The 14,043-nt window shown below is 44.8% G+C and overlaps 1 pseudogene across 1 annotated transcript; it reads left to right on the forward strand.

Annotated features, from left to right (window-relative positions):
• The first annotated feature begins 3,563 nt into the window (after positions 1 to 3,563).
• On the forward strand, positions 3,564 to 8,210 carry LOC102921060 (melanoma-associated antigen B4 pseudogene; annotated as a pseudogene). Its single transcript, XR_013048051.1, has 2 exons — positions 3,564 to 3,665; positions 6,727 to 8,210. The product of XR_013048051.1 is annotated as a melanoma-associated antigen B4 pseudogene (transcript).
• The last annotated feature ends 5,833 nt before the right edge of the window (positions 8,211 to 14,043 follow it).

Here is a 14,043-nt window from a genome sequence, read left to right on the forward strand (position 1 = left end):
TTGTGACTGATAGAAACCTTTTCAAATCTATTAACTAACAGACCACTAGCTTCCACTAAACCAATGCTAAGAATGTCATCAGATAGTGTCTTGGGACCATAGAAAAGTTTCTCCCATCTTGTATCTGACTCTCTGAAGTTCCCATCAATGCATTTTAAATTTGCCTTGATTTGTCACTTTCTTTATTCTGTAAAACTATAAAAACTTATGACACTTCTTCCACAATGGAACATAGAATTTGAGGTAACCCAAATCAGTGTTATCAGGCCATGGACACTCAAAATGGATCCAGAATAAACTATCTTGTTTCCTTAAAATATTTTCTAATTTTTATTTTTGTGTGTATGAGTATTTTGCCTGCATGTATTTAAGTGCACTACATGCATGCAGTGCCCATGGAGGTCAGAAGAGGGCCTCAGATCCCCCTAAAACTGTTGAGAATTAAACCCAGATCCTCTGCAAGAGCAACCAAGCGCTTCTTAATTGCTGAGCTATCTCTCTAGCCCTTCAGTTTTCTTTTTATTTCTGTAACAACATCATAACAAGTAAACCCTCTGATCTCAAAATACTGGTAGTAACATATAGGGAGATAAACGAGATCACCAAAATAATTGTGAAGACCTCTTATGCGTTTGTGTATCTTAGAGAAACAGTTTCGTACTGCATTACCGACTGTCCCAGGGCACTCCATGCAGCAGATGATGCGGCAGTCATCATATCTTTCCTTCATGAGTGCAGTGATTGAATATATGATCCAAAATATCTGACTAAATATAAGGTATGGAAATAGAAAAAATAGAATGTCTTTGGTGGTGACTGAATTGTGTACTTATGCGATATCAGACAGTTTCAAAAGATAAAGGGCTTATAAAAATCTATCTGAGCCATCCAAATTTTTAAAAATAAAAGTTTAAGAAGCAACCTTAATAAATCAGGCTGACAAAAAAATGAAGGTATAGATAAGAGTTTTTAGCCCTTTCTGAATTCCATAATCTTCTTTGTATTTAACTTATTTTTAATTTTTTTCTTTAGGAGTTTGATCTAGACCAGGTGTTCTCAAATGAAGCTGACATTGACATAGTTTAGACTTGACCTGAACTTTCCATTTTCCTGGCTTAACAGGAATAAACTGCCATGTCTATCAGGCATTTTTATTATATAAAAATGGTGGTTTGCAGGCCACCTCCTAATTTTGAACCCCTGACTTATGTTGTCCATTTCCTGATGTTTTTATGACATAGGAGAAAAATGTTATCCTTGCATGAATTATTACTGAAAATATACACTCAACAAGACATCATTCAAACATCTACCCAAATGTAATATCATGCCCAGGATTCCTCAGACAATAGAGACATGCTATTAGATAGCTTCTCTTGAACCTACTGAGAGCATTGGCCAAAAGAGAGTGACAGAAATACAGAGAAAAAAATATTCTCAGATTTGAAGAGAAAGTAGAGTTTTGTTCCCTAAAATTCTTACTCTGCTGCTGGGTTTTTCGAAATCCAAACATGCCAAACCTAATGTAGCCCACAAAAACTTCTACCTGGGAGATTTCTCCAAAGAAAAGAAGCTACACTGGGGACTGAAAAGGGCAATCTAGGTTTATTGAGAGAGAAAGTGATCACTGAATCACAAGCACGGGATTGAAATAATATGTACAGATATATATGATTAATATAAATATATGGATATGGATATTTATACTAAAAGCAAAAGACTTAATGAACTGACAGCTGTTTTTAGGCTAGGCAGAGCTATGAGGATGAGGTAACCCTGATTTTTCTCCTGAAGGAGGTTGGGAGTGAAATACCATGTCCTTAAACAGTCAGGAGGCTTGCCTTTAATGGGTACAAAGGTGACAACAGCCAGGAACAGTCAGGAGGACCAGATTCAAAAAGAGTGATAAAAAAAAATCTCTTAATAAAAAAAATGAGTGCTACCTCAAAACCCTCAAACCCTCAGCCATGCTTCTGGCTGGACAGGTGAAGAATAGGAAACAGGTCCTAACTGGGGTGTGACTAGATATCCACTTCGGGTACTGAGGGGAGTGAATTCTATGGTAGAAGCAAATGGCCCAAGATCAGTAGAAGGGAAGATGCCAGGAACCCCAGAAGCCATTTGTTGAGCCGGCAGAAAGAGTTTGTGGTGCACCTCCTCTCTGCCTGCAGTATCACAGCAAGCAGCCGAATAGGTTTTAAGGGTCAGGACCTCAGTCCTGCAAGGCAGAGTTCCTGTTCAAAGCCAAAGTCAAGCTGAGAGACCCTCTGTGGAATGAAAGGAATTGTCTCCTAAGACCAAGTGTGAGCTCAGAATCCTGGCCCTGCTGTTGGAACCAAGAACCTCCAGCTTTGAGCACCATGTGAAGAAGTTTGCCTAGATTGTCTGGTCTCCTCTGGGACGAAAGAAGGTGTGGCTTCTTCTGGAGACTGGACCTTAACCTGAGGCATTTCTTGGCTCTGGGAAAGAGTGGGACTCAGCACTCTGGAGTCCAAGATAAAGCTGTCAATCTCTGCAGTAAATCTAGACTTCCACTTCAAGGACTGATGGGGAAACCCACAGAGACAGCTGACCTGAGCTAGGGGAAGCTCACGGACTCTGGATGGACAGCTGGGGAACCTGCAGGACACTGAACCAGGCCCTCTAAATGTGGGTGAGAGTTTCATGGCTTGGTCTGCCTGTGGGGCCCCTGACTTGGATGTATCCCTGGTGCCTGAACTGGCCTTTTGGAGCACACTCCCTATGGTGGGATACCTTGTTCAGTCTGGGGACTGAACAAAGTATGCAGTGGGGAGGGGTTTCGGCCTGCCTCAATTTGATGTTCCAAACCTTGTTGACTCCCCATGGGAGGCCTTATCCTCTCTGAGGAATGGATGGGGGGGGGGGTGAGGGGAGCAGGAGGAGGGGAGAAAGGGGGAACTGTGGTTGGTATGCAAAATGGAAAATAAAATATGTATATACATACACACATTTATTGTAAATATAATGTTATGTTATACTGAGGCAGGGAGGGCTGTGTGTGCAGCTGGCAGACTTGGATGCATACAGGTCAGGAGTTCAAGATTCACTGTTCCTAGTTGGGACATACTAGACAGAAGTTGTGACCTGGTAACTTTTATTCCCCCATCCCCCGCCCACACACACACACATTACCCCCTCCCTGGGGTGGGGTGGGGGAGCAGAATTACAGAAAAACAGAGAAGTGTACCTGGAAGCTGAGAATTAAGCTCTAAACAGAAGAAGAGTCACACACTGCCTGGGGCAGGGCATGCAAAGGGAAAGGAGGAGGCGGCGTCAGGTGGTGTGGGGAGGGGATGAAGTAGGGCTGGTGGTGGATGGAGCATGATTTCAGTGGGGCCTTCAGAGGCTGAGAATTAAGCTCTGTGTGCACTAGACGGAGGAAAGGGTGGGGTGGGGAAGGCTAGGTGTCTTAGGGAAGCACAGTGAGGAAAGCAGACTCTGCTGTAAACTGCCTCCACAGCAGAGGGGTTCCATAGCAACCCAGGCCTGCTGTCAATCTTCAGAGCCAGCCCCTCACCGGATGTGGTTTATCCTTGCTTCCTGTGAGGAGGGGAGGAACTGGGTCTTAGTGCCCGTGGCAGAGAAGCCGCATTTGCTGCTCTGGACCAGCTGCTGGCGAGTTCGGCCGGAGGTCTGCGGTTAAGGTAAGGACCCTGAATGTGTACCAAAGAGCAGATAATAACCGCAGGAGCTGTGCTCGCTCTCGCCCGTAGGTCAGCAGGCTTGCCCTGGGAAACTGTGAGTCGTCTTGTAACTCTGCATGTTTCTGGGAGGAAGTAGGGACCCTGGTCTTAAAAAGGAACCCTGATTCTGAAAATGGTGGCTTCCTAGGTCACAGCTAAAGCCAAGCTCTGGCTTCTAAATGGTAAGGAGAGAACTTTGAACCGAATTCTTGTCCACAATGTGCTGTCCTGGCCCTGGGCTCTAAAATGCCCCAGGGAGAGTACACAAACAAAGGAAGTGGACTGGACTTAATCACCTCAAGATAGGGAGCTAATGTTTAAAAAAACGAGAGATGTAAACATAATTGTGGGGGGAAAATTTAAAAACACGAGAAAAAACCCTAATGTCAGTGAAATGTGCGCTGGGTCTGTAAAACTTTAATGGTGGAACGAGAGAACCAACTTGTGCAATTTCTGTACAGATTTTTAAATGCCTGAGGCGGCCCTTGCAACCTCCACCTCAGAAAAACAAAGAACTGGAAAAAGCCGCGAAAGGCACGGGGTTGGCTGTGCCCAACACGGGGTGGTGGGTGGGTCTCAGTGAACCAAAAGGAAGAGATACTTTGAGGCTTAGGATAGCCACGCCCAGCCCTTGGGAGTCCGAGGAAGCCTAACTTCACGTAGCCATGCCCAGCCCGTGGGTGTAGGAGGAGGACTAACCAGGTGGCCACGCCCAGCCCGTGGGTGTAGGAGGAGGACTAACCAGGTGGCCACGCCCAGCCCGTGGGTGTCAGGACGCCTACCCATGTGGCCACGCCCAGCACTTGGGTGTCAGGAAGCCTAACCGTGTGGCCACGCCCAGCACTTGGGAGTCCGAGGAAGCCTAACCAGGTGGCCACGCCCAGCACTTGGGAGTCGGGAAGCCTAACCAGGTGGCCACGCCCAGCCTGTGGGTGTCAGGAAGCCTAACCGTGTGGCTACACCCACCCTGTGGGTGTCAGAGGAGGCCTAACCGTGTGGCCATGGCCAGCACTTGGGAGTCAGGAAGCCTAACCATGTGGCCACGCCCAGCACTTGGGAATCAGAGGAAGCTTTAACCGTGTGGCCACGCCCAGCTCGTGGGAGTCAGGAAGCCTAACCGTGTGGCCACGCCCAGCACTTGGGAGTCAGAGGAAGCCTAACCGGGTGGCCACGCCCAGCACTTGGGAGTCAGAGGAAGCCTAACCAGGTGGCCATGCCCAGCACTTGGGAGTCAGAGGAAGCCTAACCAGGTGGCCATGCCTAGCACTTGGGAGTCAGAGAAGGCCTAACCAGGTGGCCACGCCCAGCCCAGCCGGTGGGAGTTAGAGGAAGCCTAACTTGTGGTAGCCTCGACCAGCGTATGGAGGTCAGAAGGAACCATACATATCTGGAGACTTTTATATTCTCCTGAACTACTTTAAAAATCAAAAACGGAGGGAGAAACAGAGAGCACAGCTGGGGAATAGTGTTTGCTTAGCATTGGTGAAGCCCGAGGTAAAGTTGCAAAGCCGGCATAAGCAGTTGTTATTAAATGTATTTAGCCGTCAGGAGGCAGAGGCAAGGAGATCTCTCTGAGTTTAAGGCCAGCCTGGTCTACAGAGCAAGTTCCAAGACAGCCAGGGCTGTTACACAGAGAAACTCTGTCTCAAAAATAAAGGGGGGGTGAGAAGAGGATAATGGGAAATTAAGTGGGATGAGGAGAAAAAGAATGAGGAAATACAGCATTGGGTGAGGGAAGTGGGCAAAGTATGAAGTGTACAAGGTATACATATGAAGAATTTCACAGCAGTTCCCATGACTTAGTAAAATGAATGCAGACAAAGAAAAGGTGTCAGTTTAAAATGTTTGAGCAGGATACTAGCTAGCATCCTGGTTGAATGCAACCTGAATCCCCTAGCCCACAGCATAGGGATATTTAAAATGCCGCTGAATTCGGAGCTGGTAAAGTGAGAGCCCTCTCTGCTCCTCTCAAAAGTATTCTCTGAGAAGGAACGGCCTTGGTCTTATATAGGCCCACTTTAGCCTTGGTATCCAGTACCCAACATCAGTGAAGATATAGGAAGGTGAGGGAATCACTTCCCAAAATAATGGGGCCTCTGAAAGTCCAGGTGCTATAGTGTGACCTGGACATGTAGTCCTGACTAGCCACAGTCAGTGTTCCCAGGGCATTTTCAGCCCAAGAGGGTAAGGTTAGTACTGTGAGTTTCAGCATCTTCCTCACATCTTTGTGTGTGCGCGCGTGCGTGCGAAATCTGTGTTTTCTCAGTGCATGTGTATATGTGTGTGTCAGTGTGTGAGTGCATGTTTGTGGAAACCAGAGGCCAAACTAAGGTGGTATTCCTCAAAAGCTATCCATCTTGTGTTTAAGATAGCATTTCTTCATGGCCTGGATCTGGCACATAGGCTAGCTTTGCTGGTTGCAGAGGCCCAGGGATCCTTCTGTCTCTATCCCAGAACTGAGATTATAAGTGCAATCCACCACACTTTACTTTGCTTTTTACACATGGAGTCTAGGTTTAAAGCTCAGGGCAAGCTCATTATGGATTGAGATACCATCCTAGCCCATCAGCATGTCTTATTTCAACCCAGAGGTAAAATTCTTAGTTTGATATTGTAGGACCGAGTGAAAAGAAGGGTCATGGTGCTATGCTTAACATGGAGCCTAGGAAAGGAACCGCAAGTAGGGTTGAAGACACCAAAGAACATTGGATGGACCATTTTAGAATTCTCAGCACTCTGTACACAGTCATTTCAATAGATTGAGCTCTCTGAAGCTCTTCTCCAGGTTCCTAGGCATCTTTCATATGGCAAGGAAAATAGAACAGTTCTGGATATGATTAGAACTAAGAGTACTCAGGCAACTCTGTAAGTCAGAATTAATGGGAGCCAGTCAGGAGAACAAAAGCCCAGTGTATTCTTACCACAGTGTTCTCCTCAAAATATGGGAAAAGAAATGTTAGGGAAAGCCAAGGTGTCTGAAATCTGCAGAAACTGCTTATAGCATATTATTTTCCTGATCTAGGTGACAAGATCACCTGCTCTGCTACCCAAGCTACAGATTTCTCTTCCTGACCACAGCCATCATGCCCAGAGGAAAGAAGAGTAAGGCCCGTGCTCGAGAGAAACGTCGCCAGGTCCAAGATGAGGCCCAGGGGCTAAATGATGCCCAGGCAAAGGCATCAGAGAAAGGAGAGTCACGTGCCTGCGCTGATCAAGCTTCAGGAGATGCTAAGCCAAGCACTCCTGCTGGCGTACCACTGGGTAAGACACCCAACATTACTGCTAGTAATAACATGGCCCTCCAAAGGTCTGGTAAAGGTGCAAAGGGCCAAGGAGAGAACGAGAGTTCTTCTAGGGCCCCACTCTCCACTGGAAGCATGCAGATGGATCTTTTATCAAGGAAGACAGGACTGCTGGTGGAGTACATGCTCTGCAAGTACAAAATTAAACAGCCTGCAAAGAGGGGAGAGATGCTCAAAGTTATCAACAAAAGGTTCAAGGAGCAGTTCCCTGAGATCCTTAAGAAAGCCTCGTATCGCTTGGATATGGTTTTTGGCATTGAGTTGAAAGAAATCCAGCCCAATGGTCAATCCTACATGCTTATCAGCAAGCTTGATTTCCAGGATGATGGAAGTCGGAGCAATGAGCTGGGTCTTCCCAACAGGGGCATTCTGATCCCTCTCCTAAGTGTGATCTACTTAAATAACTACTGTGCTTCAGAAGAGGAGATCTGGCACTTCCTGAATATGCTAGGAATCTATGATGGGGTCCCACATCTCATCTTTGGGGATGTTAGGAAGCTCATCACTGAAGAGCTAGTGCAGGAAAAGTACCTGGAATACCGTCGTGTCCCTGATGGGGATCCTCCATCCTATCAGTTCCTGTGGGGTCCAAGAGCCTATACTGAAACCAGCAAGATGAAAGTGATGGACTTTTTAGCTAAGGTCAGTGAAACCATGCCCAGTGCTTACTCATCTCTCTATGAGAAGGCTTTGATTGAAGAGGAAGAGAAAGCCAAAGAGGAAGCTGCAGCCAAGCCTGGCACTAAGGGCAAGGCCAAGGGACATACTAAGACCAAGTTAAGCCATCCTACTCACAAGTGAGATATAGGCAGCCTCTGCTATATGGTTGAAAAGATCTGTTCATCTTTTTACAAATAAGTTGTTGATAAGGTTTTTGGAGTGTTTTAACAAATTGTTAACTTAGAGTTAGAATATATACAGATAAATTTTGTAGACTGTTTCTTTCCTGCTGTTTGTCAAGTTTAATGTTCACATTATGAAATACAAATTGGTATTTTGCATGTGAGTTTGGCGGTGCTACATCAAAGTAACATGGCATTTATAGAGGAAGAATCTTGGAGACAGAAAAATCGGTAGCAAAATACTTGAAAATGGACAAAAAGTGAAAGTTGGTCATTTGTTGTTTACCCAGTTACTTTTTTCAAACTTAAGAGATGTACACCTTCATTTGTTTTTGATATTAAAGAATGCATGAGAAATTCAATCACAGTGAGTCAGATCTCTTTTTTAAGACTCGTGCTCTACCTAAACAGTAATTAAACATCTAGTCTTGGGACGTCTTCAGACTTGATACTGAAGATGTTTATTGAAAGTAGATGTAGTGTCTGCTCTTGCAGTATTAGATTCTAGGAGAAGATCTCATTATGCATGAAAACGAAAACTAGTTTTCTTCCCCATAAAGAAAGAAACTGGTTTTTGTGGCATTGGACAGAAAACATTTTTAAGCTGCTTTTTTTTTTTTTTTTTTTGGTTTTTTCGAGACAGGGTTTCTCTGTGTAGCTTTGCGCCTTTTCCTGGAACTCACTTGGTAGCCCAGGCTGGCCTCGAACTCACAGAGATCCGCCTGGCTCTGCCTCCCGAGTGCTGGGATTAAAGGTGTGCGCCACCACCACCGGCTAAGCTGCTTTTTTAAAGAAAAATTTCTGATAGTTAATTTTATTGCAATTTAAAATGCTATATACTCTGGGGGTGGAGAGGTGGCTCAGAGGTTAAGAGCACTGGCTGCTCTTCCAGAGGTCCTGAGTTCAATTCCCAGCAACCACATGGTGGCTCCCAACCATCAATAATGAGATCTGGTGCCCTCTTCTGGCGTACAGGCATATTGTATACTTAATAAATCTTTAAAGAAAAAAAAAAGAATGTAGCCTAGAAAAAGATTGTTATAAAAAAATGCTATATACTCTGTGGCATCTCAATTTAAACATGAAAAATAATCCCAGGTGGATTGGTAGCAATGAATCAATCAAATCAAAATGCTTATATTAATGATTTCCACTTAAAAAAAACCTCTTTCACGACTAAGGTTTTGTATACCAAACTCTGAAGCCATTTATTGTGTTCACGTAACCAAAATAGCCGTGTGTTGTTGCTCTTTGAACTTATTCCAGTGATGTTCCAGCCTACAACTTAGCAGGTTTTCTCAACACCTCACATAACAATCAAACCTCATAATCTTTAATTCCCTGACTGACTCAGAGTTTTATGCCACATACAGTCCTGCTGTGGGGGCTGATCCTTCTGTACACTGTGAAGATTTGTCCGCTGTGAGTAGTTTAATAACCAAGTTGTTCGGCCAATAGCCAGGCAGGATAAGGTTAGGGAGAAAAACCCAAACTAAGGGGGGAAGAAGGGCGGAGTCAGAGAGTTATCAGCCAGACTGCAGAGGAAGCAAGATGAGAATACCATGCTGAGAAAAGGTACCAAGCCACGTGGCTAAACAGATGTGAATTATGGGCTAATTTAAGGGTAAGAGCCTGAGCTGCCGGCCAGTGTTTATAATTAATATGGCCTCTGTGGTAATCTAGAAAGCAGCTGCTGGGTACTTGGGAGTTGCTGGCAGCACAGAAACTTCCAACTACACAGTACATACTCAGTCTCCATATTTCACAGCACATTATCGCATTTTCTAGGAAAATGGACTGCTATGACCAGAGACATTAGAGTTCTGACAGGGCAAGGACTGAGGAGTAGTTTTTTAGGAAATGGTTCTACTAGAAACACAAGAGCGGATATCACTGAAAATATTCCAGAAACAAATGCACAACTGAGACTCCAGATTGCAGTTGAATACGCTTTGTTGTAGGATAGAAAACTAGCTCCCTCTACGAAATGTTCTCTGGTGACCCCCAGACAGTCACAGCCTCTCCTGACTCAATATCCTGCTATTTTCTGGTTATACCAAGCAGTAAACAATCAGCAAATGATTTAAACATTTTGTTTTGTTTTGTTTTTTTTTGTTTGTTGTTTTTTCGAGACAGGGTCTGTCTGTGTAGCATTGGAGCCTGTCCTGGATCTCACTCTGTAGACCAGGCTGGCCTCGAACTCACAGAGATCTGCCTGCCTCTGCCTCTCCAGTGCAGACAGCTTGGGCTCCACCTTCGCTGCTGCATCTGCAATAACCTTCCTCTTGGGCATCCTGGCAGCACTGTGTAGCCGCCACTGCACGAACTGCTGGGATTAAAGGTGTGCACCACCACCACCTGGCTGATCTAACCTCTTAAAAAGTCATTTATACTTAAAAAAATGGAATGAAGTGGGATTTTCCACCACCTTTTACAAATGTTGCTAGAGTTATTAAAAAACTCACATTTACAAAATAGTTGATAAAAATATTCCCACTTAGTTGGACCTATCTCTTCCACTTCAGAGGCTGGACTCTGGTTTTCAGCCTCCCATTTTCTGCAAGCAGATCTGTAGTTTGCTGGTCAGCCACTTCTGCCTATTTGCCCTTTGTTCCTCTCTTTCCTTTCGTTGACACTTTCTTGGGCACTTTCTTGTGTGAGGATGTATCCTTTCCCACAGCATTCCGGTCCCCACCCCACCCCCGCCTCCCCCCACCCCCACCTCTCCCCCATCCCGCCTCTCCCCCCTCCCCCCGCCTCCCCCCCCCGCCTCCCCCCCCCCCCCGGCTCCCCTCCCCTCCCCGCTTTGCATCAGCCTTGGCAGGGGCAGGCTTGACCCCCAGCCTCGCAGAGCAGCGCTTGGGCTCCACCTTTGCTGCCGCATCTGCGATAACCTTCCTCTTGGGCATCCCGGCAGCACTGTGTAGCGGCCACTGTACGAACTGCTGCAGCCTGCCATGGAGGCCGATTCCCACGTTTTATGAAGGTCACACGAAGCAGATAAATGCAAATGCTGTCCATTCCGTACTGTTTTCTCAGTAGAAGAAGCCTCTCAAACTCATTTCTCGGTGTTATGTCAAAAATTTTTTTTTTTCCGGTGGAGATGCAATACATGTCTTTTCACCCCAGATATCCCACAACTGACCAAAATACAGATAACACCGAAGTCCAACTTGGTAAGCCATGAGTTTTACTGGGGCTACATACAGGAGAAGAAATGACTCAAAGACCACTGTATCACCAAAGCTCTCTCTCCCCCCAATGAGTGACTGACTGGTCAAAACAGTGGGAACTTAGAGCACATTTCACAGCCTGCAGGAAGATCACCAGGTAGGAGACTGTCCTTTCCAGGTGCTACAGTAGATCTAAACCTCTTCCAAGCAGCTTGGCTGCTTTCTGCTGCTTCCAGGCAGCTGTTCTGGTCTCAGAGTCTTAGCAGCTTTTCGCCTTTGAAAGTCGTCGCAGTGTAGCTTTTCTGAGTCTTGGCAGTTTGGCTCTTCTGAGAGTCTTCTTTGCAGCCCAGCTTCCTTTTTTCTTAAGCTAGAGTCTGAGCTTTTGTTGTTTTCTCTGGCAGGGGATGGCCAAGTGAATCTGGTCAGTTTCAGAAACTTCCTGAAGGTATTGAGTTATTTACCTTCCTATTTAAAGAGCTTCCCGGAGCTATTTTCAGTCCTTTATCTTCCTGCTTAAGGAGCTTCCTGGAGGATGGAATATTTCGTTCCCCGAGTCCTCAGAGGAAATAGTTGCACAGCTAACACTCAGGAGAATGAGAAGCTTAGAGTGTGTTTTAATAGTTTAAAATTATGATTTGAGACTAGGTCCCTTTTTCAGAGTCCACACTGCTCCATTCCTCCTAAGTTGATTTGTGTGCTGTGGCTCTTCTTACAGTTCTATTTTCAGTATTTCAACGTGTCTGATGTAAAGGAGAGACCTTTTCATCAAAATACTGAATTAAAATACATAGAACAAGACTCAAAATGTATAAATAAGCACAGGACAAAACAGACTATTCAGTGACATATATTTATATTTATATTCTCAGTGTTATGTATCCTCAACTGAAGGGACATGAGGTCAGGATGGAGGGAGACATTCTAGAGCAATTGCCAGCTCATGTGTTCCCTCAACTTTATGACATAACACTAGCCACTGTGGATATCTACTTTAATGTGGGGAGTAATACTCAAAGGACAGAGGTTACACCTGTAGCTAGAGTCCCACAGTCAGGACAAATCTCTGTCACCCGCCAGTCCCACAGCCCCTCAGATCCAACCAAGTAAACACAGAGACTTATATTGCTTACAAACTGTATGGCCGTGGCAGGCTTCTTGCTAACTGTTCTTATAGCTTAAATTAATTCATTTCCAGAAATCTATACCTTGCCACATGGCTGGTGGCTTACCAGCGTCTTCACATGCTGCTGGTCATGGCGGTGGCTGGCAGTGTCTCTCTGCCTCTGCCTTCTGCTTCCCAGAATTCTCCTCTCCTTGTCCCACCTACTTCCTCCCTGGCCACTGGCCAATCAGTGTTTTATTTATTGACCAATCAGAGCAATTTGACATACAGACCATCCCACAGCATACACCCAAATCTAATTCTAATAAAGATAGTAATTTATCAGTTTTCCCTTATAAATCTATAGTTGGATGTTTCCAGTGCTATAGTTTCCCTATCTCATACAATTTATAGAATAGCTACTATTATGGGATACCTGAAGACAGACTGCCTGAGAAGCTTGAATAAGTCAATGATATGGAGCCCTTATTCTCCACCCACTGGGCTGTCTCATACAGAGCAGCACAGAACATCCTGACCTCCAATTTGCATGAGGTTTTCAAGGCAAAAACTGCAGTTATGTGACATAGATAGAAAGCCAGCTGTGGATATCTGCAGCAATCAAATAGACATTGTTGAGAGAAGCAGAAAGATAGCACCTAAGTGGTCAGGGACACATTGTATAGAAATATGTGACCAATGGCCAGTTTTCCCAAGATAATTTTAACATTGGAAGTTTTTCTTAATAGTTTCATGAGATGGTGTAACTATAGTTCAGGAGCCCACTACATTCCTCACTGGTTCTAGGAGAATGAGTCATTATCAACTCCTAGCTTGGAAATTTCATTTTAGGGCCCCTTGTATCTTTAATGTCCTTTTCTTTTGATTGGCTGGGAGGTGGGGATCAAAGGATAAACATTGACCTATAAAAATGAGCATGAAGATACACAGAACAATAAGACAGAAAAAATAAGCACCTGCTTTACCCAGGTAAATTTTGGTAACAATGAAGTGGGCCATTCAGTCAGATCCCAGCCCCCCATCTTGAGTAACCATTTCTGCAAGTTTTTGTAACTGTTTTTTCCCCCAGTAATTCAGTTGTTACTGTCAGAGAGATTAAAACAGCACATTGTCCTAATTTCTTGGCATCCTTGATGGTGCAGTAACATTAAGTAATCAATAGTGGCCCTCGTATCTATTATAGCCTGTCAGTGGACTTTTTGTACTTTATCTAACAAGGCAATAGCTCTGGACATATTGTTTAAACCTTTAGCTATTTTAAAGGCCATCCAGCTAAGCTGCTCATCAGTGTAGGCAGCCAGAATGGGGAGGCCTATTACAGAGAACATGATGGCCAAAGCCTCAGTTTTTGAGAGGAGGAAGAGATCATCATCACAGTCTTCAGTTAGGGGCTCTCTCTGTCTCTGACTTCAGTGTCTTGTTGGACTTTTTTTTCTTCCTGGACTGTTGAGAAAATAATTGACAGTTTGCTTAAATATCAAAGGGTATTGTGAGACAAGTTAGTGGGAATATAATTATAAGTGTACTGTTCAAAAGAAAAACCATCCTTCAGGCAAAGGAATATAGCCTGTCCCATTTTGACCTGGTTTTACCTCAGTAAAGCCCACCTCCCAGTGTTCTCCCCGTATCTTTCCTCAAGTCCTGACTCTCATGGGTACCTTGGATGGTGGCCCAGTGGTTGTTCCGATACAATTTGTATGCCACCTGGCAGTGTCCCAACCCATCTTTTCTAGATGTGACATGTAAAACTTGTGTCTTACTAGTTCTGTTGGTTTTGTACTGCCCAAGTTGGTCCCTTGATGGAGTTGGTGATTCAAGTTAATTCCCACTGTTTTGGGGAGGAAATGGCATCCATCTGGGAGGTACTTCCCTTTAGTTTCATCTTCAGTGGCCTGGAGC

Source organism: Peromyscus maniculatus, chromosome X (assembly GCF_049852395.1).
Source record: "Peromyscus maniculatus bairdii isolate BWxNUB_F1_BW_parent chromosome X, HU_Pman_BW_mat_3.1, whole genome shotgun sequence".
Classification (NCBI taxonomy): Eukaryota; Metazoa; Chordata; class Mammalia; order Rodentia; family Cricetidae; genus Peromyscus; species Peromyscus maniculatus.